General features: G+C 36.4%; 1 long non-coding RNA gene across 1 annotated transcript in view; it reads left to right on the forward strand.

The window, feature by feature from the left end:
- Positions 1 to 25,851, forward strand: part of LOC105738718 — a 213,408-nt gene that overhangs the window by 171,513 nt on the left and 16,044 nt on the right. Inside the window, exon 3 of the long non-coding RNA XR_001114563.2 lies at positions 15,386 to 15,461. This is a non-coding gene — a long non-coding RNA (uncharacterized LOC105738718). The remainder of the gene's footprint in view (positions 1 to 15,385; positions 15,462 to 25,851) is intronic.

The raw sequence follows: 25,851 nt of genomic DNA on the forward strand, positions 1-25,851 counted from the left end.
TCAAATGATAAAGCAAAATTTTCCGGTTTTTTTTTTATTTATGGCATAGATAAATATCTACATTTTCTATATAATTAATCCATATTATTTCTTTTTTCTGTTCTTTCTTATTCTTTTCATAAATTTTTCTTTAACATTTATTCAACAATGACAACCACGGCAGAATACTTTTTAGGACTTAGGACAGGACCTGTCACATTGTAAGAATGTAATAAAGGTATAAAGAATCAATTACTGAATGCTTCATTAAATAAATGAATACACGGTGTAAAAGTTGTCAAAATCAAAAGTCATTTCTGTTAAAAAAAAAAAAAAAAAAAAAAAAAAAAACAAGCTAACAAAAAAGACAAATAGAGCCAGGGAAGGCCAAAAAGAGAAGAGTTCTTATGCATAAATGCCTGATAACAAAAACTACCACAAAAGACTCTGCAAAGACAAGCTTGCACAAAGGCCATCGCAAACTTACATCAAAAATATGTCTGCAAAAACACCTGCCCAGCCACTGCCTGTGCACCCTCAGATTGGCATCACCATTGTTGTTAAGTCTTATAGCAAAGAATAATTATCTCAAAATGATAACATAATCATCCTCATTTTTAAAAAGTCTTTTTTACCTCCTTGAATATGCATATCGTTTACTATGATACTCATATTCCCTTTACAATGCCTTACTTTTGAATAAATATGATTTTGTTTTAGAGAGCCTCTGTTTGTTATTTAGGTTTACAATACATGTAACATTTATAAAACTGAGTAGGCATTAAGGATGATTTATAGTAAAATAAAAAACACGGTATGTGCTCCTATCTCCTTTTTTAAAACAGAATACTTATTCTCTAGGCAGTTTCTCTCTGTTTTCTTCAGAATTTGTTTGCTTCAATCTCTTATAGTTTTGTTTTTTTCATTCTCTCATTCAAAAAATGGGTCAAAATGGTTCACTTCACCCCTCTTCAATTTCTTCACACTTCTGTGTTCTAATCTGTTTCTACTCACAACACTTCTGACATCAAATGTATAGGAGATTTTCCTATACCAACTAATTCTCCAACTCTCCACACATCAACTGGGCACTCTGTTATTCAGTTCAATTCTGACACTAGCTACCTGAAGTGAGTGCAGACCCCACAGGTTAAAGATTCAGTCCCCCCACTTCAGATGCCAATCCAAAATCCTAAGCTTCTCATACTTCTGGCTGATTGGCTACAAATTGAAGCTTCCCGTGACGTCCTCTTCAGGTTTAATAATGTACAAAAACAGCCAACATGATAAGCAATAGCTGTAAAACTTTACTATTACTAGTTTATAAAGGATAAAAATTTTACCAGTTTATTACAAATGATACAAATGAACAACCAGATGAAGAGGTACATAGAATGAGGTCTGAAAAGATCCCTAGAACAGAGGTTTCTGCCTCCATGGAATTGGAGTGGGCCACTCTTGTGGCACATGGATTTACTTGCCAACACAGAGGTCTTCTAAACCTCACTCTTTAGAAATTTATATGAAGGTTCCATTGTATAGGCATGATTAATTATATTATTGACTGTTGGTGATTAAACTCAATCTTCAGCTCCCTCTTTCCTCCCTGGAGGTCCAGGGGTGGAACTGAAAGTTCCAGCCCTTACGTTATAAGCCTCTTTCATGACTAGTCTCTATCCTGCAGGTATCCAGAAGCCCTGGCATCCAAGAGTCATTCATTAGCATACCAAAGCCAATCCTATGACTCAGAAAATTCCAAGTGTCTTAGAAGCCTTATATCAGAGACCAAGAATAAAGAACAAATATTACAACAAAAAGTGCTTCTATCATTCCAATCACTCATGAAATTATATAGCTTCCCGGAGCTCTATGCTATGAACCTGGTAATGAAGACCAAATATATATTTCTTATCACAGTATCACAGATTTGCACGGGGACCCATTTTCATTGTCTCTTAATTAAATAATCAAGTACAACATTTCTTAACATTTTTGTTTTCCTGAAAAAAATAATCATTATTATTTAAAAGTCTCCTCACTGATTATGTATGTTTATTAAATACCCACTACAGGCCAAGCAGAGTGCTTGGTTAGTCTCAAAAGTATGTTTCTAAAAAATTATCCAGATTGCTATACTGCCATCTTCTTGAAGGTTTCTAATTCCCATGATTTCTGTAAATTACACTTGATGATCCACTAACGTATGTTCATCAGGCTTTTATCAAGGTTTAAGCTCCCCATCGCCTCTAACAACTCATTAGAAAGAACAGTTTTAAAAACGAAAATAAATTGCTTATTTCAAATTTAAGAACTGAATAAGAATTCCAAAATCAGTGAACGCACAAGTCACTAACCAGAAATATAATTACAATCATTTTTTAAATCAAGACCATATAAAATATTTGATTTGGGGAATTTGAAGGATAATGCCTTGAAGGAATACCTGAGTTGAAGAACAATTTTTTTTAACTTTTTTTTATACGTTACACATAGATCAATGCCAGGTACAATATTGTTGAAATGCCTGAGATGAATAATAACTACACCTGACATCTGCAATTGGTATGGGAACCTATTAAAATTCTTTCTTTCATCCTGGCTAACATGGTGAAATCCCATCTCTACTGAAAAATACAAAACATTAGCCGGGCGCGGTGGTGGGCGCCTGTAGTCCCAGCTACTCAGGAGGCTGAGGCCGGAGAATGGCGTGAACCTGGGAGGCGGAGCTTGCAGTGAGCCGAGATCGCACCACTGCACTCCAGCCTGGGCGATCAAAAAAAAAAAAAAAAAAATTTAACTGTATATATTTATATATTCAATGGCAACTGTAGTTTTCATTAAAAAGTGAAACTATATTACTTTATTAAATATTTTCTAATCATTAATACATTTTCCTAACCATCCATTTTGTGAAAGAACAAAATACATTTCTATAATATTAGGTGACTTAAACATTATTTTATGCAGCTATTATAACTCTTTCTGAGTTACTAACTTCTATTACCTTGGCAAATGCATTGTTCTTATAAAGTTTGAAAAATTAAAGAGCAAAAACTTAGAAGAGCTGTAATGGTGGCTTCTCTCTGAGAACTAAAAACATGATTGCATGCTAGACATGGTCTTTCGATTTGGTATGTTTCCTGCATACCTTCTCATGTAGTTTCTTGTTAGAAAAATCTATAGTAGACGAGTTGAAACCTGAGCTGGGGAGGTGCCCAAACACTGATGGGACTTCCATCCCAACCAGTGTCAAGGCTCTTGACAACTTGGAATAAGGAATTCAAGGAACCAGTCAGAAAACAGTGAAAGTATGACAATTGGTTGCAAAGCCAAAGTACGCACTCAAGAAAGGGGAGTGCAGGCATACTCAAGAAAGTGAGTAGAGCCCGGTGGGGTTTGGAGCGTCTATTTTTATGAGTTTCTTTCACCAAGGGGTGGAATATTCATGAAGGTTTTCATAAAGGTTTCTGGAAAAGGGAGAAAATTTCTGAGAACTGTGGTGCCAACCATTTTTAAACCAAATACGAATGTTCCTGGAACTGTCATGGTGCTGGTGGGCATACTATTTAGTATGTTAATGAGCACGTAATGAGGTCCTAGATGAAACTTAGGTCAAATCCAGCACCATGTTGGGTCCAGTCAGTGTTAGCCAGCTTGGCCCACATACTGTTTTTTGCCTTCTTACCGTCTTAGCAGCCCCTAGTTTATGCAACTATTTCAACAGTTTTTATTTGCTAGTCATGCAAAACTGCTGCTTGGAATTTTCCATTATCCTGTGAGCACCCTGGATTATTCCTGTCTCAGAGTTATTCCTTTGATACTTTGCTGCAGCAGAATGTAAAAACACATTTCTGCTACGTTAACCAACTAATACATACATATTAGTTGGTTATACAAAATCTAACTTCAAACTTCAAGAGAAATGGAGTACGAAGAGTAGAAAAGGAAAAAAAGTCTGATTTACTCTCTCTCTTCTTTATTTACCATTAGGTTTATTTTCTATAAGAAATAGATCTATTTTTCTTATTAAGAACACCTGAATTTCCAGGCTTCCCTTTTTTAAATGATAAAATTTGCTGGGTTTCTCCTTGTTTCTACAATTATCAGCATTCTTTTTCTAAGTACAGGCAAGCAATTCATTAATTATTATCAACAGTGGATTACATTGAGAATCAACTGGCTTCCGGTATGCAATCAATACCAGCTATTATGCACAATAAAACCTATAATCAGCACACAGCCATTTTACAGAGTAGGTCAGAGATTAGTATAGCAGAAATGTGTCAGGCTGCAATAATCTAAGATTGCAAAGCATAAACTATTTTTTATAAAAACCAATCCAGTTAGGACAGTAACAAAGACAAATTTACTTTATCATATTACTTAAGTGATGATTGAGATATCTGGGAGGGTGTGTACAAACCTCTCCACCACCTCCAAAGACATCAGTGAATCATTGAAAATGCCCCAGGTTATGTCATGGCAGCAAGAAAACTATTTGAGAAATGATTCATCCTCTTGCTTTCTAGCTCTCACCATTATAAAGTACCACTTCAGACTCTAAGCTTCCTTTCTAAAGCTTATTGTCTGTTATATTTTCTTTCCTCAGTTTGATTTTACCTGCATGGTAGATTTGATTTATATTGAAAAAGATACACAAAATTACAGAGAACCAGAAGTGTTTGGATCATGAACTGTCTTCCAGGAACTCCCTCTTGCTTCTTGTGAATAACAATGATAACAGACAGAAGAATACTATAGTCCAGTTGTTTTAGTTTTGTTATATTTTATATTATCTATACTATACCACATAATGCTAGTAAATAATAACTCCCTAATTATTTATATGTTTTGTACTTTTTCTAAAATAGAGCTAAACAGCTGTTATCTTCATTTATATAACTATATTATTGTTTAACAATTTTAGTTATGGAAATCAGCAAAGTAGTAACTCTTCATTTTGGCCTGGGGGGAAAGTCCATACTATGTAAATATTAAGATATTCTTAGAATACCCCTTTCATAAACTATAGGATGAAAAATCAAAGAGACAGATTCTCACAGTTAGAAAGAAATATAATGTGTGCAAAATTTATTAAATATATAAGCCTTCACTTCAAAAAAAAACCTCAGAATAAAATAAAATAACATTGCAGTTTTCTTTACCTTCATTAAGTGTTGATGGTGCTTTGTCCTGTTGTTATTTCTGGTGCCATGATCATCAGCACCAACTCTGTGGTTGATGAATATTTTATTCTGTTTATTCTAAAAGAATGTAACAGCATCCATCTCTCTTACATTTTGAGAAATCAGTTATGGTGATATGTAGTGAGAGTTTTAATAACTACATTTACTTTCTCATCCCCTTCAAAACTGTCAACCTGAAATAGAATTTTTCTGACACCTCCAAGACTATATTTTAAAGATCACCAATCACTTCCTCATTACAAATCAAATAGCTTGATCATCCATTGTTTATGGACATGGTCCAAAGAGTGCCAGCATAGCCATCTTGCTGATCTGTGAAGACAGATATGGAAGTCTGGGGCTGCTGAGGAGACCTGACTTCTGAGACATGATATTATAGAAGACATGCAGAAAAAGAGCTCCAGAAGTCTGTAGAGAAATTTATTCACAGTTCTGACTAGTCTTTGGCTGGTTTATAAGTGTAGATGCTCCATGAAACCAGGCAAAAAACAAAAACTAATAAAAAAAGAACATCTATCTGGAATTGTGAGCTAAATAATTGCTAGAACTTATGAAGAGGTTTTAAAAATAATCTGTGTGCAAACTAGCCAGAGAGATAAGACCTTCTTCTACATTCTGGACATTGAGTAAAATTCCAAAAACATCACACTATAAACAAAAAGATATTCTAGAGTTTACAGTAAAGGCAACTCTAGAACTGCTCAAACATAGCTTAAAACCAAAGTTTAAATTAGCATGCTGGTCCCCAAGTAAATTAAGTGCCTGCAAGAACCAAACTCATTAGTTCCTTAAGAAAGACAATAAAATGGAGATACTCAATATTAGAGCATTCTGAAAATCTGGAATGTAATAAAGATTATCTAGACTTTCAGTAAATCAGGACCATATGCCCAATAAATAATAAATAGAGATAAACAGGGAAATTCATTAAAGGGATGGAAACCATTAGAAATCAACCAAATGGGAAGTTATAATGTTAACAAAAATACAACACATAAAATGGAAAATGTATTAGATGGACTTGGCAGCAGATGAGACACTGTAAAAGTAAACTTGAAATGACTTTGAAAATAGGGTTGTCAAAAACATTCAGTAGAAACATAGAAGAAAATATTGAAAAATAATTGAAGAGAGAGCTTCAGTGATCTGTGGAATATTTTAAAGTGTTCTAACATATGTGTGATTGGAGTGCCACATTAAGAAAAGAAGGAGAGAAAAATAGCTAAGGAATAGTAGCCAACATTTTTCAAAGAATCACAATAGACCCCAGGGAACATAAACACAAACAAATCTATCTCAAGCTAAATGATCATCAAAATGCTAAAAACTAATGAATGAGGGAAAGATACTGAAAGAAGCCAAAGAATCCAGATCACATGCAGGGGAAAATCATGAAATCTATTCATAACTTTTTATCAGATACAAAGGAAGTCAAAAAAAGGATAATTAAAAATAACGTATTTAAAGTTCTGGGGAGGGAGAGGGGGAAATATCAACCTAGAATTCTATACCCACCAAAAATAGCCTGAAAAACAAAGCTCAAAGAAAGATTTCTAAACAATAAACTCATGAGAGTATTTGTCACCAACAGACTTACACTATTTAAAAAGTTATAAGAGAAACTTTTTGTAAAACATTGGAAAAAAAAGTTGTTGGTGATAAAAGGAAATAATACCAGATGGAAACACCAAGAATTGCAGTGCACTGGAAATGATAAATGTTAACAAATACATTTTTTTCTCATTTAAAAATTATATTAAAATAATTCACTTTTTTAAAGCAAATGAGAAGGGGCTTCAGGTGGCTGACTACAGGCAGCTGGTACTCACCTCCTCCACAAAGAAGAGCTAATATAGCTAGTAGATGATCACACTTCAAATAGATCATCCAAGAGAGAACAGGAATTCAACAGAGAAGTCACAAGAAACACTTAAAGCAAGGAAAGAGAGGGGAATGAGGCAGCTCCTTGGCCAGGCTTGGCTGGAAACCTGGAGAGGTTCCTCAATAGGGGGAAAAGGTAAGTGAGAGACCCCAGTGGCCCACATTTCCATCACAGACTCCTGCAATCCTAACCACAGGAGAACCCCTTGACTCTCGTGGGCCCTAAGACTATGATACAGAGCTGTGATGATGTTGCTCCAGAGAGGGAGTTCACGCTGAGTCCCATACACCTCCCAGTCGTAAGCAGCAACAGTACAGTAATATTTTGAGACCCCACCCCCTACCAGATTGCATCATGCTCTGGGGCCCAAAAGCCACTACATTTCCATATCTTGGAGCCCCACTGACATGTCCCATGCATAGCCACTGCCACTGCTGGCTGCTGCTGCTGGGGCCAAGGCATGAGTCACTGATAGTGATCCTGCCCCCTGATTACAGGGCCCCACATCTTCATGCACCCTACCACAGCCTCCCTTGCTGCTGGCTTCTGCCGTCACTGAGGCATAAGTACAAGCCATTGGTAGTGACCCTGGTACCCCCAACAGTGGAGTCTCTATGCACTTTTATACACCCCAAGAAAGGGCTCCCCTACCCTTAGCCACTGACACTACAGGCTGCCACCACCAGGAACAAAGCACGAGCAATCTATGTACTCTCCAGCCTCCTCCTGCCTACAGGGACTGCTACTGAAAGCTACCCTGCCCTCCCCAGTAGCAAAGCCGAAGCATAGTCACTGCTGCCCCTACCCAAGCATTCCACCAGGGCCAGGGATCACCCCATCCCTGCCTACCACAGCCAGTACCTGCACACACCATCAGAGGGCCAGATGACAGGTCCACCAGGCTGGGCTCCACCGCCTCCAATACCCAGTCCAGTCCATCACCTTCATCACGTGAACATTTCTCCAGAGGCCTGAGGTCAGGCACCTCCAACCTACTGCTACCATCACACGTGGCACCCATCTGTATGCGCCACCTGCAGACCTGTGGACTGGCCCTCCCAGGCTGTCACTATCACTGATAACACGAATGTGAACTGCTTGGGAACCAAAGAGTTGTCTCATCACTGCTACTGCCATCACCATTGCCACATCCACTTCCCAAGGGCCCAAGAACCCACCCGCCTGCCTGGCTCACTGCAGCAACTACTAGTACCAAAGCAAGCTGCCTAGATGCACAGGAAGACAAATATCACATGATCTCACTCATACGTGGGAGCAAAAGCAGTTGATTTCATGGAAGTAGGAAATATAATGATAGATATAGTAAGAGTGTGTGAGCTGGGGTGGGAGGGATGAAAAACCATTGTTTAATGGGTACCACATACAGTGAGAAGGAATAAGATGTAATATTTGGGGCTGGGCGCAGTGGCTCACGCCTGTAATCCCAGCACTTTGGGAGGCCAAGGCAGGTGGATCACAAGGTCAGGAGATCAAGACCATCCTGGCTAACACAGTGAAACCCCGTCTCTACTAAAAATACAAAAAATTAGCCAGGCATGGTGGCGGGCGCCTATAGTCCCAGCTACTCAGGAGGCTGAGGCAGGAAAATGGTGTGAACCGGGGAGGCAGAGCTTGCCGTGAGCTGAGATCGCCCCATGGCACTCCAGCCTGGGCGACAGAGCAAGACTCCATCTCAAAAAAAAAAAGATCTAATATTTGGTAGCAGAGTAGGGTGACTATTAGTTAACAACAATGTATTTTATGTTTCTAAATAGCTAGAAAAGAGGAGTTAAAATGTTCCCAACATATGGAAATCATAAATAATTGAGGTAATATATAACCCAAATACCCTTACTTGATGATTACGCATTCTGTGCATGTAACAAAATATCCCAAGAACCCCATGTAGATGAACAAATATTAAGTTTTAAGTATCAATAATAAATAATGAAAATTTTAAAAAGCAAATTAATAGGTTTGATGTTATAGCAAGGTACCTTCTATTTTCCTTGGCTAGTCTATGAATTTAAATTGACATAGCATTCCAGTGGGTAGCTAATCAGACACTAACAGGGAGAGGGCCCCTACACCCAATCAAGAAAGTCAGGCAACCATCAAGTGAAGGTCAGGCAGTTTAATATTAATTAATATTAAATATTAAATATTTTGCAGCCTGCAAGGCACTGGAAAAGGCACTGTCCCTATAGATAGGAAACACCTAAAACTGGTGATCAGCAGCTTCCTGATAAGATCTCAGGAGCTGGACAAAGGGGCTTAAGCATGCACATTAAGAGGAAAAATGGTGGAGTATGACCTTCCAGGGTGATTCTGCAGATAAAGGGAAGAACTCAAGTGAGCATGTGTATGACTCCAGTAAACACTGTGCATGCTCACCTCCCAACTGCTAGCAGGCCATTGCACATACAGGCAGCCCACCCCAAAGAAAGAATCAAGGGAAAAGAGATGCAAGACGCCAGAAGTAGGCCAGCCAATATATAAAACCCGAAGCCCAAGGTCAAACGGGGCACTTGTCCTCCAAGGTGCCTGTAACTACAAGTTAACATAAAATGTTGTTAAATTTAAGATGAGTAACGCTAGGACACAGATTATTTAGTAAGATGCAAAGAAAAAATCCAAAAAAAAATTTTTTTAAATTCCAGTTCAAGTTTACTAGTTAGACAAATATAAAAACCTATAAGAACTGAGTTTTTTAAGTAGCAACACAAATGACATGAATATACATCTACAAATGTCTGCATATACACATATAGAAAGAGATAAATCTAGATCTATATACTTAGAAATAGAGCATTCACAATTTCTCACAGACAAAAGTTAATGCAGAGGCAATGAAATATGAAGATGCTTTCATTATTTTCAGAAATCCTTGCAGTTTCCATGGTAAAGCAGTATGTCATATTATTGGGTGCATTGAAGATCTAGTAATGGACTGCCCTGGATCGATTGAAGGTTTAACATATCCTCTATTCTTGACTGTGAGTTTAGGCCTATGAGGTACAATCACTGTGCTTCAATTTTCTCACATGTAAAGCAGGAAAAAATAATAGCACCTTTCTCATCAGTTGTGAAAATGGCATGAGCTAGCAAATAGAAGGTGGATAGAATAATGTATTTCAGATAGTAAGCAACTCAAAGCTGTTATTATTATTATTATTAATTTTGGTACTAGCTTTTGCTAGTATTGAGTGAATGAAAATCTAATATAATTAACAGTATTTAAATGTTCACAATCATCATGCAACCTGTGGATCCATGTACAATTTACATTTTATTTTATATTTTTTTCTCTTTGCCACTCCCCCACAACACACAACAATACATAAATACATTTCAGCACTACTCCTTTCTTTAAATGGTTCAGAGCTTTGAAAGAAAAAATTAAGTATTTTGAGATTTCAGAATATTCCATCAGTGTTCATCTTCTGCTGTTGCACTTTACATTTGCACAATGCTACTTCAAAATAACAAAAGTCTCCTTAAAAATAAACGTGGCAGGACCGGGCACAGTGGCTCATGCCTGTAATCCCAGCACTTTGGGAGGCCAAGGTGGGCGGATCACCTGAGGTCAGGAGTTTGAGACCAGCCTGACCAACATGGAGAAACCCCGTCTCTGCTAAAAATACAAAAATTAGCCAGGCGTGGTGGCACATGCCTATAGTTCCAGCTACTCAGGAGGCTGAGGCAGGAGAATCGCTTCAAGCCAGGAGGCCAAGGTTGCGGTGAGCCGAGATTGTGCCATTGCACTCCAGCCTGGGCAACAAGAGCAAAACTCCATCTCAAAATAAATAAACAAACAAACAAACTTGTCGGAAGGTGTGTGGCTCACTGTTTCACCAAGGAGGTGAGGAATATTCTATGCACAAGCATCAGGGTATGGACTGCCGAGCTTCCTGGCTGATGGTATAGCTATTTAGGAAATGAGGCTATGGTTTTCTCCTTACCGTTCTTGTGAAAACTTAGAGAAATACCTTGTTTAAATCGAGCAGAATGTAAAATGCTTCTGAGTTGTGAACCACGAAACTTCCGAACCCTAGGGCAAAACTAACAACGTAGTTGATAACTAACCTGGGGAAATTTTTTTTTGCAGTTACTAGAAGTGAAATGGCAAGATCAGCATTGGTAATGATAAAAAAAAAAAAAAATCCAACAATGCCTTGTGTGTTCATTTGTTAGGGCTGCCATAAAAAAGTACTACAACCTGGGTGACTTAAAAAATAAAAATATCTTTTGTCTCTGTTTGGGGGCTAGAAGTCCAAGATCAAGTTGTCAAAAGTTCTGGGTTTTCTTGGGCAGTGGAAGAAAGTTCTGTTTTTTAGCATGGTACTGGGTCTTGGTGGAAACTGAATGCTTGACTGTGGGCTGCTCACTTACCATCTGACCTGAGCCCATCATGAACTGTTATCTGACTTACCAAGCCATAAAGTTGAGCATGCATAGCAGCACTCATCAAATGGAAGTGATGTATATGTGATTGGGTCCAAGCAGGCCCTGTAGGGACAAGTAAGCCACATGAAGTGGTCCAAATGCCCATGGTTCCCAATCCTGCTACATTGCCTTCTTTCTCCCAGCCTGCCCCTGTGACATCATGAGAACTTCCCTGTGAACAATTGATAGAGAAAGAAAATTCAGGCCTGGTTTACAGATGGTTCCACAGGATATGAAGCAATATGTAAAAGTGTGCAATGCCACAGTACAGCTTCCTTCTTGGACATTTCGTAAGGATAGTGGTGAAGGGAAATCCTCTCAGGTGTCAGAAATTTGAGCACTGAAATTGGTTGCTTACTTTTCTTGGAAGGAGAAATAATCAGGCATGTAATTATTTACCAAATAATGGACCTGATGTTCAGGAACTTGGAAGAAACATGATAGGAAAATTGCTGACCAGGAAATTTGGGAAAGACACATGTCAATAGACCTTTCTTAATGAGAAAAAAAAAATTGAAGATGGTTTGTGTCCCATGTGAATGCTCAACAAAGGATAACCTCAAGGGAAGGATTTTAATAATCAAGTGGATAAGATGACCCGTTCTGTGAATACCAGTCAGCCTCTTTCCCCACCCACCCTTGTTATCACCCAATGGGCTCATGAGCAAAGTGGCCATGGTGGTAGAGATGGAGGTTACGCATAGATTCTGCAACAGGAATTTCCACTCACTAAGGCTGACCTAGTTACAGCTGCTTCTGAGTGCCCAATCTGCCAGTGGCAGAGAATAGCCCTGAGCCCCCGATATGGCAGCATTTCCCAGGGGGATCAACCTGATGGCAAGTTGATTACATTAGACTGCTTCCATCATGAAAGGAACAGTGTTTGTTCTTGCTAGAATAGACACACACACTGTTAATATATTTGCCTTCCCTGCATGTAATGCTTTTGTCAAAACTACTATCCATTGATTTACAGAATGGCTTATCCACCCTCATGGTATTCTACACAGCATTGCTTCTGATCAAGGAACTCACTTCATAGCAAAACTATAGTAGTGGGCTCATGCTTATGGATTTAACTGATCTTATGTTCCCCATGATTTTTAGGTAGCTGGCTTGATAGAATGATGAAATGGCCTATTGAAGACTCATTTATAGTAACAGCTAGGTACAATACCTTACAAGACAAGGCAAGGTTCTACAACAGAATATATGTGCTCTAAATCAGCCTTAAATATATATGGTACTCTTTCTCTCACAGCAGGATTCATGGGCCCAGGAATCAAGGAGTAGAAATGGGAGTCACACCATCCACTATTACCCCTGAAGACCCACTAGCAAAATTTGTGCTTACTGTGCCCACAACCTAATGCTCTGCTGGCCTGGAGGTCTTGGTTCCAAAGGGAGGGCTACTGCCACCAGGAAACACAATAATTGATCCATTGAAATGGAAGTTAAGACTTCCACCTTGCCACCTCAGTCCTCTGAATAACAGGCAAAAAAGGAAATTATTGTACTGGCTTGAGTGCTTGATTCTGAATTTCAAGGAGAAATTAGACTGCTACTTTATGATGGAGGTAAGGAGGAATATGCCTGGAATACAGGAAAATTCATACAGTGTCTCTTAGTATTACCATGCTCTGTGATTAAAGTCAATGAAAAACTGCAGCAAGCAAATCCAAGCAGGATTATGAATGGCCCATACTTTTCAGGAATAAAGATTTAGGTCACCCCATCAGGTAACAAACCATAATCAGCTGGGTTACTTGCTGAAAGCAATGGGAATATGAGATGGGCAGTGGAAGAAAATAGTTTTAAATACCAGTTATGAGCATGTAACCAGTTACAGAAACAAAGACTGTGATTGTCATGAGTATTTCTTCCTTGTGTTGTTACGAAGATGCTTGTGTTTATATATATGTATACACATATTCACATATTTATAAACATATATATACACACACATATGTATAAACACACACACACACACACAAATGGTCCCTGACTTACAATGCTTTGACATGATTTTCCACTTATAATTTTTCAACTTTACACTGGCGCAAAAGTGGTACCCATTCAGTAGAACTCATACTTCAAGTATCTATACAACCTTTCTGTTTCTCACTTTCAGCACAGTATTCAATAAATTACATGAGCCATTAAACATTTTGTTACAAAAGAAGTATTTATGTTAGAAGATTTTACCCAACTGTAGGCTAAGATAAGTGTTCTGAGCACATTTAAAGTAAGCTAGCTATAACGTTTGGTAGTTTATGTGTATTAAATGCATTTTTGACTTAGAATATTTTCAATTTACATCGGGCTTATCAGAACATATATAATCTTTGTTTTCTTCTCTCTTATCCCCGTAGGTAACATAAGATCTATTAACTTTATAGTATGGTATTTAAGTATTGTTAAATTGACATAATAGTGTTTAAGTTATGAGATATATCAGATATGGGATATCAAGAGGAAGAGTAACTATCACTAAAGGACTTTGCATTCTTTTGGGGGAAAGAGTTATTCCATTTTCAGCTGTACATAAGACAGTTGGATCATGTTAGGTGGAAGTATGCCATTGTTATTGTATTCATTTGTAGATTAAGTATGCTTTAAGGAGATTCATATGGTTGCCAAGTTGACCAGGAGTGAACTTGTGATGGTTAATCTTATGTACCAACTAGGCTTGGACACAGTGCCTAGACATTTGATCAAATATTATTCTAAATGTTTATGTGAAGATGTTTTTGGATGAAATCAACATTTAAATTGGTGGACTTTGAGTAAAGCAAAATGCCCTCCATAATGTGGATGGGCCTCATCCAATCAGCTGAAAACCTTAAGAGAACAAAGATGGACCTGTCCTGGGCAATAGGAAGTCTGTCAACAGATGACCTATGGACTTGAACTTCAACATCACCTCTTCCCTGATCTCCAGCATGTGGGCCTACCCTGCAGATTTTGAACTTGCCAGCTTCCATAATCCATGTGCCAATTCCTTAAAATAAAATAAATCTTTCTCTCTTCCTCCCTCTCCCTCTCCACACACACCACCCCCCCACACACACGCATCCTATTTGTTCTGTTTATCTGTAGAACCGTAATATGATAATGTATGATTCCATTTAAGAAGTTCTACAGCAGAGAAAACTAACTTATGGTGATAGAAATGAGAATGGGGTTGTTTCTGAAAGGGTGGGAATTGATGAGAAAGTGGCTAAGAAGGAGATTTTGAGATTAGAGAAATTATATATATATATATGAATGTGAGTTACATAACTGTATGCATTTGTCAAAATCAATCAAGCTGAATACTTAAGATCTGTGCATTTTACCATATGTATTAATTAACCAAACCTCGCGTTTTAAAAAAGGAGAAAAGACATAGGTCTTGCCATTGTAGATTTGGAGAAATATTATGCAACCTTTTTATAACATAAATTCTTCATGATATAATGTTACTTATTAAAAGGCTGTACAATTATATATAACCTACTTGTACTACAAAAAAAAGTGTGTGCATAAAAACATTGAAAAGAGAAACACAAAAATAGTAATGATCTTTATTGATGGGAATGTAGATAATTTTAATTTTCTTCTTGATATTTACTTACACTATTTCATTTTCCAAAAATGAATATGTATTATTTTTATAGTCAGAAATAATCAGTGATAGGTTTTTAAAGAATAATTTTTATAGCATATATCTTGCTCTTACTAAAATTGCATTGTATTAGTTTTCTATTGCTGCCATAACAAATGGTCATAAGGTTAATAACTTAAACCAGTAGTCATTTAGTATCTGACAGTTCTGTAGGTCAGAAGCCTGGGTTAGCTCAACTGGTTCCTCTTGCTTTGGGTTTTACAGTGCTGAAATCAACATGTCAACCAGCTGGCCTTTTTTCGGGAGGATCTGAGAAAAATCTGCTTTCGAGCCCATTTAGGTAATTAATATAATTCGGTTTTCTGTGGTTGTAGAAAGAGGTTATAGTTTCTTTGCTGGCTGTCTGGCTTTTCATTTCTAGAGAGGTGCCTTCCTCAAAGTCTCTTTGATTGCACAATTTGGGATAAGGTGCTTCTTGGTGGAATCTTGTCTGATTAATCAGGAAATTCTCCTTTTGTGTCTATATAATTTATATATCATTTATATATATATATAAATTATGTGCACAGTTCCTTCCTTCCTTCCTTCCTTCCTTCCTTCTTTCCTTCCTTCCTCCCTCCCTCCTTCTTCCTTGCTTCCTTCCTTTTTCCTTCCTTCTTTTTTTCCTTTCTTTATATTAAATCTGAGGCTCTCTTTGGTTTTACATTTTCCTTAGATACTGACAAAACAACTAAAAAGTGCCTGTATCTACATTGTGGTGTTGTATGTATGTGTATGTTTGTTATCAAGATAAATGTTTGATTTTGACTGCATAAATTTTAGAAATATTTAGACAACAAGCATTGTATTAAACATAACAAAAAGTTTTTAAAAAATCTAAAGCAAGAAACAAATGGCTTCAGAATGTAAACCTTCTTAAATTAATATGTAAATTTAGGGCTATGCTATAAAAATAGTATAAAGTTTGAATGGGATGTGTTGTTGTTTAGGTTTTTTGTTTGTTTGTTTGCATTGCTTTTCAAAATCAACCAGAATTTATTTAGGTAAATATTAAAATAATTGTCCTGATAACAGTAGCTAAACCAAAAAGAGATAAATCAAAATTACTTTAAAATGACAAGGCAGATATTCTGCTGTGGTTGTGGGTGTTCAGGACTCTGATGCTATAAAAGCTGAGCCAAATTTGCAGATGACCCTCAGCCCCCGAGCCCTCAAAGCATGACTCTCCCTGGGGGACCTTATGACTCAACGGACCCCCTGGCATCTCTAGGCCTCTATGAGCGGCATGTGGAGCAGCAGAAACAAAACAGTCCTTTGGGAAAAACTGGAACTTGAACTTAATATTAGCCTTTATTTGCCTGTTGTGATCATTTTCTTTTCTGAGTCCATGGAGCTTTCTCTCAGTCAACAGAGCAGCCATCCAACTTTCTTAAGCTCTTTTCTCAAATCAGAGTCTCATTTTAATGGGAGAAAGAAGCACTCCATAATTATTTGTCAATGTTTTTAGCCACTTTCTTGTAGAAGTTTTGTATCTGATATGTGGAGTTCATGTTTCTACACACTTTAGGAAATTCCTTCTCTATTTCTAAGCAGTTCATTGATTTTCTCTGAAGTTGTATTACATGTTCTAGCTGAAGCTTCCAAATTTCCCTTTCAAGCTGCACATTTTCAGACTGCAAGATGCCTGCTCAGTTTGGAGACTTTCTACTTATCCTGTAAGCTCTTCATTCATTTGATTTTCTTCACACCGTTTTCTAAATCTTTCTTGTTTTTCTCCTTAAATAGCTCGTTTTAAGTGACCTATTTAAGTTAACATCCACAGTAAGACTCTTTAGATCAAGTTCTGACTGATAGGCCAGTGATTACCATTTTCTTCTTCCCTCATTTTCTCTACTTCCAGGTTCCCACCATCCTTGTGATCGCTATAGAAATTGGGCAACTGTATGGTCTTCAGCAGGGTTCAGCCAGAAATTTTAATTAGCTCCCTTTATCTTTCATGACCTCTTGTGTTTGAACGCTCCAACCCTGCTATTTGTTCCATTTTGTTTCTCATTGCACAGTTTCTTAGTTGAGTGGTTCTGGACTTTGCTGAAGATGAGAGTTTTCATTCAAGCTGTGTTTTATTTGATTCCAAAGTTGTTCTCCACCATTCTGTGATGTTTTCCAGATGTTCCACATTGACCACTTGGGAAAGTTTTCACGAGTTGCTTTTCTGCTCTTTTTCAAAATTTATGGTGTCCTCAAGTCATGATCTGCTTCCATTTTTTTTAATGTCACCAGACACGGAGTTCGTGACATCAGAAGACTGGCTTCCACCACAGCACACCTAGATTTGTTAAACTTATGAGAGCAAGAGAGATTTCCACCTTGAGAAATGCCAATAGTGTCTCAAAAGGAAAAATATAAAATAGGACATTTATTAAGTTTGGGGCATGGCTTTGAGCAATTTAAGGAAAGTTTTTCAAGGTAGGAAACTGGTTGGATCTGAAAAATTTCACATGATAGGGTTGAAGACTGGTAGGCATGGCCAATTAAGGGTCTCAAGGGAGTTTTGATAAACGAACCATTATCTTAAAAAGACAGCTCTTTTCCCAGATGAGCAAACTGTATGCTTGAATAATTTGGTTAACAAGAATTTTCCAAAGCAGTGACATTATTTACTTGTTTGCCATCTGATAGTCCAGCATTTGAGTTTCCTGGATCAGATAGTTATTATGATGAAAGTAGTCTTGGTTCTCAGTCTCCATCCAACTTAGATGCTTGAGTAGCCTCAATGCAAACTATACTCATTCTGCTTCTCTGTGAACTTCAGCTGTCTTGCATTCATGACAATTTGCCCATTGGTCAGATATACCCAATTTCCTGAGTCATCTCTCCAATGGTACATTAGATGTTCTTTTTTTTTGTAGATAAACACCTCAAAAACCAATTTTGGAGCTTTGAGATAGTGACATACAAATTTCCTTCTCATAAACAATGGCTTGGGATTTTCTAAAATATATCTCTAGTTTATATTGAAATGTTGCATTTCAAGCTTACTGAAAAGAATAGTATAACCTCATAACATGACAATTTATAATTGACTATTTGAGAAGTTTGAAATAGTTTATTGTTAAAAAACTGCCATTGGCTAACTCATGAGAAAGTGCATGTGCCTTTCAGATTCTAACAGGAGTGAACTAAATCTTATAAACTTATTTGGCTTCCGTGTGCTGCTTTAGAAGAATGCTAACTATGTCTGCCTCTTTAATTCAAGTAATTTCACTTTTGGTTCTATGCCACTTCTTAAAACAAAAAGGTGAATAAAAACAGAGTGTAGATGATGAGGGCAGAATATGATGCAAGCTACCAATTTGAAAGGCAGTGAATGAAATCTAATTTTAAAATGCAAAATCAAGCAAGAGCCAAGAAAAGAAGATTGCTTTTATTTTTCTATATCCTTAGCAAGTTAGTGATTATGGTTTTACTGAATATTTAATACATCAACCTGACTACCATAGGATATCTTGAGAGCAAACATAACATCTTAAGTTACAGAGTCCCAAGTAACTTTTGCATCAAGAACCCCTAGATTTCATTACAAGCATAAAGCACAGATGTATTATGAATATTCCTTATTCTAATACATTCTCAAACTGTAAGCATCTAATGTCTAATTATAGGTTACTAAATTTTATTTGTAACATATAAGTGAATTAATATTCTTATAGAATAAAAAATTTGAATTGGAAAACTTTGGAGTCTTCTTAAATTAAATTTACTTCCATGTTATCGTCTCTTTAACTTATATTATCTTAGCATTTCTATATTTGGATCAAACCTCCTATCATATACTTACTGATGAATTATATTCAAATTATTTCTTCACAGTTTCAAGTATATATTCTTTATTCCTCTAGTTAGGTTTGAAACTCTTCAATAGTTGGAATCATGTCCTCTGTTGCCCATTTTTCCTCCACGCTAAATGCTATGATTTAAATGTTGGTTCCCCTCCAAATTAATGTTTTAATCTATTTGCCATTGTGGCAGAGTTAGAGGTGGGACTTTTTGGAGGTGATTGGACAATGAAGGCTTTGCCTCATGGGAGGGATTAATGTCATTATATTGACTTTCTTTTGCCTCTTTGCCTTTCTACCTTTTGCCATATGATAATTCTGCAAGAAGGCCTAGACAAGATGATGCCAGCACCTTGATATTGAACTTGCCAGCCTTCAGAACCCTGAGACAATACATTTCTCTTCATTATAAATTACTCAATGTTTAGTATTCTGTTATAGCAGCACAAAATGAACTAAGCCACTGAATACTACATACTCATTATTATAAGTGACTCCTAAGGGATCAACCTATCCTTTAAAAATCCTGAAAAAGTGAGTTAATAGATTAGAATTCTATACTTTTCACAACATTCATCACTGCCTTGCCATAGGATCACTCTAAGGGCTCTTGCCACAGGAAAATTATCTTACATCAACATTGTAAATTTTTATCTTGGACCTAAGGTCTACCAAGATGTTTATGCATCCTGGAAAATGGAGAAAAATACACAATTATAAGTTTTTACAAAACAAAAATATTAAATATAAAAAGTGCTTTATTCTGAGATTATATTTATCAAATGCTAATTTTTAGATGGTATTTACCAATATGGCAGCTAATGTCTATGCCAATTGGCCAATTAATACAAGTACTATATCAGTTGTTTAATATTTTTAATACAACCCAGGGAATTAATTATGGTTTTATATATTAAGATTCTCTTTTTCTATGAAATGGTGGCAATAAAGTTTAGTTATTTTATATTCACTTTTCTTTAAGATAGATGTAGCTGAAAAACAACATCGACAGCCCTATGTCAGTCTTCTCTCTTTAAAGTATAAAAGTAATTTTATAACCCAGTGATGTCCAAAGGCCCAGGAAACAGACAAAATTGCTCATTTTAACTCCATGAGACTCCTTGTGTTTAAAGGTTTTTTTTTTTATTTTTCAGCTTCCAAAATTTTATTTGACAGCCTCCATGTTTGCATACAGTGTCCTAAAAACAGAAAAATTTCTAGCTTAACTCCCTTGCAAAGTCTTAAATGGCTATAATTTGAAATAGGAATTATGCCATCAAATATGAAGAAAAGAAGTACGGCAACTAAAAATAAACTCTGTCTGAAACTTTACACTTTATGGATCCTACTTTATATGTAATATCAAAAAATCACAATAGTGAGATACGTGAAGTGTATGTTAATTTATGCCTTCTGGTATACATAAGCATAATATTTTTCAGTATGGGGAATATAAATTTTAAAATTATAAAATCTAAAAATGAGGTAAGACCTTTACATCATCTAGCCTAATCCCATCAAGTTCGACCATGATGCCTGTACTTATTTCCCTGACCATATTATTTCTGCTAAACCGTACGTAGTACTAAAATGTCCACCACCTCACATAGCTTCCTATTGCTGCTATGGAGAGCCTTCACTGTTCTAAAAATCTATCTAAAATTGAATTTGAGTTTTTATCTATTAATGACATTTTGGTCTCCAGTTTATAGCCATACAGACTGCATAGTTATTTTTCTCAAACATAATAACATTTTAAAGGCTTAAAATATTATTAGGTCTCTCATAAAGGTTAAGGTCTTTTAGAAAACCTAACACCAAAAATTTCAAGCCCCCCCGCAGCATAAAGTTAGTTAGCTACTGAGATTTTGTATCATAAACCCCAAACTATAGAAGGTGCTCTCTTGAAGTTGTTTAAATTGTCCATTTTGCCTGCAAAACTCAAAACCACAGACTTTCTTATTCTTAGGCTGTATACTTTTGAGAAGTGATACTGGAACATTTGCCTTGCCTTATACATCACATTCTTGTTCTCTTGTTTCTTTTAACTGATGACAAACCCAGCTGCCTTTAACATACAACCTCTGCTAACTGCCAGAAAGCAGAGGGTCTCACACTCCGGATACTTGAAACCCATTAGTGTTTGCCTTCAGTATAGATCCCTATTTTCTTCAGCTATCCCTAATGGGTAATCACTCATTTTTGTATACCATAATACCTGAGACAAAAGACATTGTGTTACCTCAACTAAAGAATTTCTATCAAAAAGGTCTATTTTTAACAGAAAGTCTGCTTTTTTTCTAACCTTATTATTCCTTTATCCCCCGCTTACATAGATGGTATTATTAGGGAAAATTATCGGTAAGTCATGGCAAAAAAGAAGGCCTGCTGTTCTTTTGCTTCATTTGTGGAAATGGCTCTTCATTTCTAAACCCAAGATTCTCAGGCTATATGTTATAGTTACATTTATGTGGCAACTTGGTTATGCTGTGGTGCCCATTTGCTGGTCAACTACTTCGACTATTTAGAGGTAGCAAAAATGGAGGCAGCAACACTCACGGATTGGCAAAGCAAGGAAGCCGTTCCCTAAGACTGAAAGGGCAAGAAAGGAATGCATGGCAGCAGATCCAAGTGCTAGAGAACATATAGGGCTTTCCAAAATCCTGTGCAGAAGAGGGGGTGAGCAAGAGAAGAGATACCCTGCCCTCTCTCCCCTTCTAACATCCACTTTCTGCAAGTACTTCCCACTAGCTAAGTCTAACTGGAAGCCAGAAAGACAGCATCTACATGAACCATTCTCCTGAGGCACAGAGCAGGAAGTGAGGAGCAGAGAATGGAAAAGAATCAGCTTGTGACCCTCACTGTAAATTACACCAAAAACATTTGGATGCATCTGTCAAGCTTTATGAAGAATGTCTGTACCTTTAAAGGCTGAATATTGTGTTTCACTCAACATGTCACTTCTCTGGGTCCTCTTCTTCTATGGTTAAAAAAAAAATACTATAATAGGAATTTCTAATTCTCCCTTCGTGCTACACTTAAACTCTGAGAAAAGAAGAAAAAGTAATGAATAAGAAATAAATATTATGCCCCTCACTCCCCACTCTTTGGAAAGTTTAAGTGGATGCCATCAATTTTAATTTTAAATATCTTTCCTCCATTAGACAGATTAATGGAGGAAATAGAGTAGAAACATAATGAGGTGAAGCCCAGATATCTGTGCGAATGTACCCAAATATTAACACTCAGTGTTAATATTGGTATTTTTATTAAAAAAATAGGATAATGAAAAGTGAGCATATACTATATAGAATTGCTGATGAGCTGAATGAGCAGAGCATCCTGGCCCTTCTATCAAAAGGCACTTATTGCTTGGTGTCCCTATTTTAGCCTAGAATGTTCTAAAGAGTGATAGTAAATCATATGGTATGGTGTGATTGCTAGCTCACTATTTTTTACAGGCATATTATTTCGGGTGATAAAAACTAATAGAACAAAGAGAAGTAGATTGCTCACTAACCTAGTAGTTACTAAGCAAAGGATGAATTCCTTTATGTGGAGATTCATCAACCCAGATTCTTTCCATTTTGTGGCTCTGCACCTTTTAGGGTCTATCTGTCATTTGCATCTAGAGAGTACAAAGAAATACAGATTTTGGGGATAGGAAGCATACTTTCTTCCTACAAGAATTGATACAGAAATGGCACGCATTGCTTTCATGCACGTTCCATTCTCTGCAATTTAGTCATATGTCCAAACCCAAATGCAAAGAGACCAAGAAATGTAGGCTGGCTGTGTGCCCCAAAAGAGAAAATAGACTTTTGTTAAATAGCTCTACCACATACATACGGATTATGAAAATAAACATGTATGCATTTAATGATGTCTAAATAACTCCTGACGCTTAAAGTTAATATTATGACAACATAAAATATTACAGGATAAGTAAGCCTTTCATTTCTATGTATCTTAATGTAAAATATTCATGTTTAATTAGTGTAGACTGAGCACAAATAATGTGTCTTTGCTTTAAATTTTAGGGAAACAACAGGGGCAAAATATTCTACCATATGTTCTTTTCCCATTTAAATTTCTCAAAGGAAAGGTAGGCTATGGTATAATGGCTACAATTATAATAATAAATAGAAGAAAATATTAAAAATCAATACTTTAATTTCTGCCTGTCTAAATAAAATAGCTAAGTCTGCTAGTGCTTCTGAAAATCTATATAAAAATTTCCCTATTAATAATGAGACATTTTCAGTAGTTTAATTGGAAATAATTAAATTTCCCTAAGAAAAAAGACAGATTGAAATAGCCAAGTGCTGTAACGATCAAATTGGTAACCAATTAATTATTTTTTACATGTGCCCTGCTTCTTGTTTAAGTATCATCAGTAAGTTAACACCAAATTCAGTTAAGTTTTGTTTTTTTTCACTCAATCAATTTCTACACAGCTTTTCTAGGTTAGGTATTGTGCTATTTGGTGTTGATAGAGTTATTAACAAGATAATCAAAGACTTACATTCTAGAAGCATTAATGAACTTTTACTATGTGCTCATTCAATTCAAAAAATGATCATACAGAATAAATATTATTATCTCCAATTTACAATAAGAACATTTAGACTCAGGGAGAGGTTAAGTAATGTGTCTAATGCCTTATGGTTTGTGAGAGTAGAGCTGAACCAAACCCCAAGTACCTCGTCTTATCCCTCTGCTGCATGTAACTAGAACTGAATTCCATATGAAACAGGCTGTTCCTGAAAATTCAAGTCAGTGAGACTTTCTCACTGCTTAGTTTACTTTCTCTAATTTTTAATTGATATTTCCTCTTATAATATTCAAAAATTGGGTTTCATTATATATGTAGTCTCACTTCCAGTTTCTAATAATACTCTTTTTCTAACATGGAAGATTTTTTTTCTTTAAAGCAATTGCTGACTTTTTAATAATGAGTCAACAGTGCCATCTTCTGTCTCTGTTCTCATCAGCCATTGGAAATAAAGCCTTAAAATACTGGGTTAATGTAGATCAGGAACAGGAAGCAAGGAATCTGGAGAGTTTACAATCTTGGCAAAATGTACTACATCTTTGAACACTTGCAAAGAGACTAATTGTTTGAAAGGCCTCGCAGGGCAGAGATGTGTTAAAAACAGTGCAGTGTGATTAGTTTCCTGAAACCTTTGAGTAGCCCTTCCAACAATGGAACCGAAGAAGGAGGAAGCAGGAGGGAGGAGACAATGACAGAAACAGGTGGCAAGAGGTTGTAATGATTTGGGTCGACGTAATTGATGGAATAAAATAAGCAACTCTCCTGTTTGTTCTACCAATTGTTTACACATTTCCTTCTGTCTTCACCTTTAGAGAAACATGACTGATCTTGGTAAGCACTTTTGTCAGGCAAAAAATAAAAATAAAAAGGAAAAGATACAAATGAAACAAAATATTAAGCCCTGAATTTTTTCCTTCTCTGCATGTGAAGCATAGTTATCAAAACTGAGGCATGTGCAAAAACTTAGATAAACATGAAAATCTTGCAGGATTGAACATGTAGCTGAGAAAACACTATTTTTTTTTTTTTGCAAATCTATCCACTTTTGGAAATGTATTTTTAGTCTCATCATACTTTCCAGCCATCTTGCAAAGTAAAAAAGATGAAAATTTAAAAACTCAAAGTGTTTACCAGTACTTAGGTAAGTTCATTTGAATATCTCCATTTCACAATGCTTATCTTTCATATACCTACGCTGGGTTTAAGCTTTCTGAATAGTAGCCACTTCAAAAAATATTTATGACATTAATCATATTGCCCAGAATACAATTCTTCTAAGGAATTTGAAGAAATGGTAGGAATCCCAAACAGATTTTCGAAGTTCTGTTAGCCAAGGAACTCCAAACAGCAGCAAGGCAAAAGTATGAATGAAAGGTAGTTTTAATACATGTCTTTATAAGTGTGGCTTTTGTGAGGCTGCTGTTTTCCATAATTATTTTGCATACTTGAAGACGAAGCATGAACAGCGGCCACGTGTGGTCACAATACAATGTGTAACTGGAAAATTTTCTATGTACCACCAAGGGAAAACTGCCACTTTACTTTTGTTGAATTATTGACAATCTACTTCTTTGTGCCCATCTGCTTTTTTCAGCCTTTCACTAAAATAGTATTAGATGAGTTTTCTTACTATAAATTAGTGGTCAGTGCTGGATAAACGGGACTGGAATTGGAGTTTTCTGAAATTTAACCAAACAACTTAACAAGATGTCTCCAAAAAAGCCAAGTATCTAAGGTCTGATGGGTTACCAGGCTTGAAAAGGATCTTCCATCTGTTTCTGAGGGCTTCACATGACTGTCCGTGACTTATGCTCCCTAACAGCCCACTCTATTTCACACCAGCCAGAGGTATTATACTTTAATTGTATCATATTAAACACACTCTAGAAAACCCAGAATTCCATGTTAATTCGTCAGTCAACACAAGAAACTTAGCTTCCTAAATTGGCATATCTGTATTTAAAGATCATCAATGTCAACATTTTACTATTTCTATAAGCAGGGCAGTTATCATGTAATTTCATAAGCATGAAGTAATAAAATTGATCTGAAAATGCATATACATATTTATTCTCCCTTTTATAAAACTATAATGCTTTCTACAATTGTTTTTTAATAAAGTCATTTTCAAAATATACACAATGCAAATCATTATGGGGATCTTCCTTCTCTATTGCCTCCCTGTGGTTGTGGATAAAAACTGGTTTCCCGGGCAAGAGCAAAGGGAGAGACCAGGCTGAATCAAAGAGAGCTGCAATTGCTGTGAATGCTCCAAATCTCCTTATACAGATGTTCAGAAGGATGAGATTCTGCCATTTTGTACCCCAACATTCCTCCCA

This window comes from Nomascus leucogenys, chromosome 25 (assembly GCF_006542625.1).
Source record: "Nomascus leucogenys isolate Asia chromosome 25, Asia_NLE_v1, whole genome shotgun sequence".
NCBI classification, from domain to species: Eukaryota; Metazoa; Chordata; class Mammalia; order Primates; family Hylobatidae; genus Nomascus; species Nomascus leucogenys.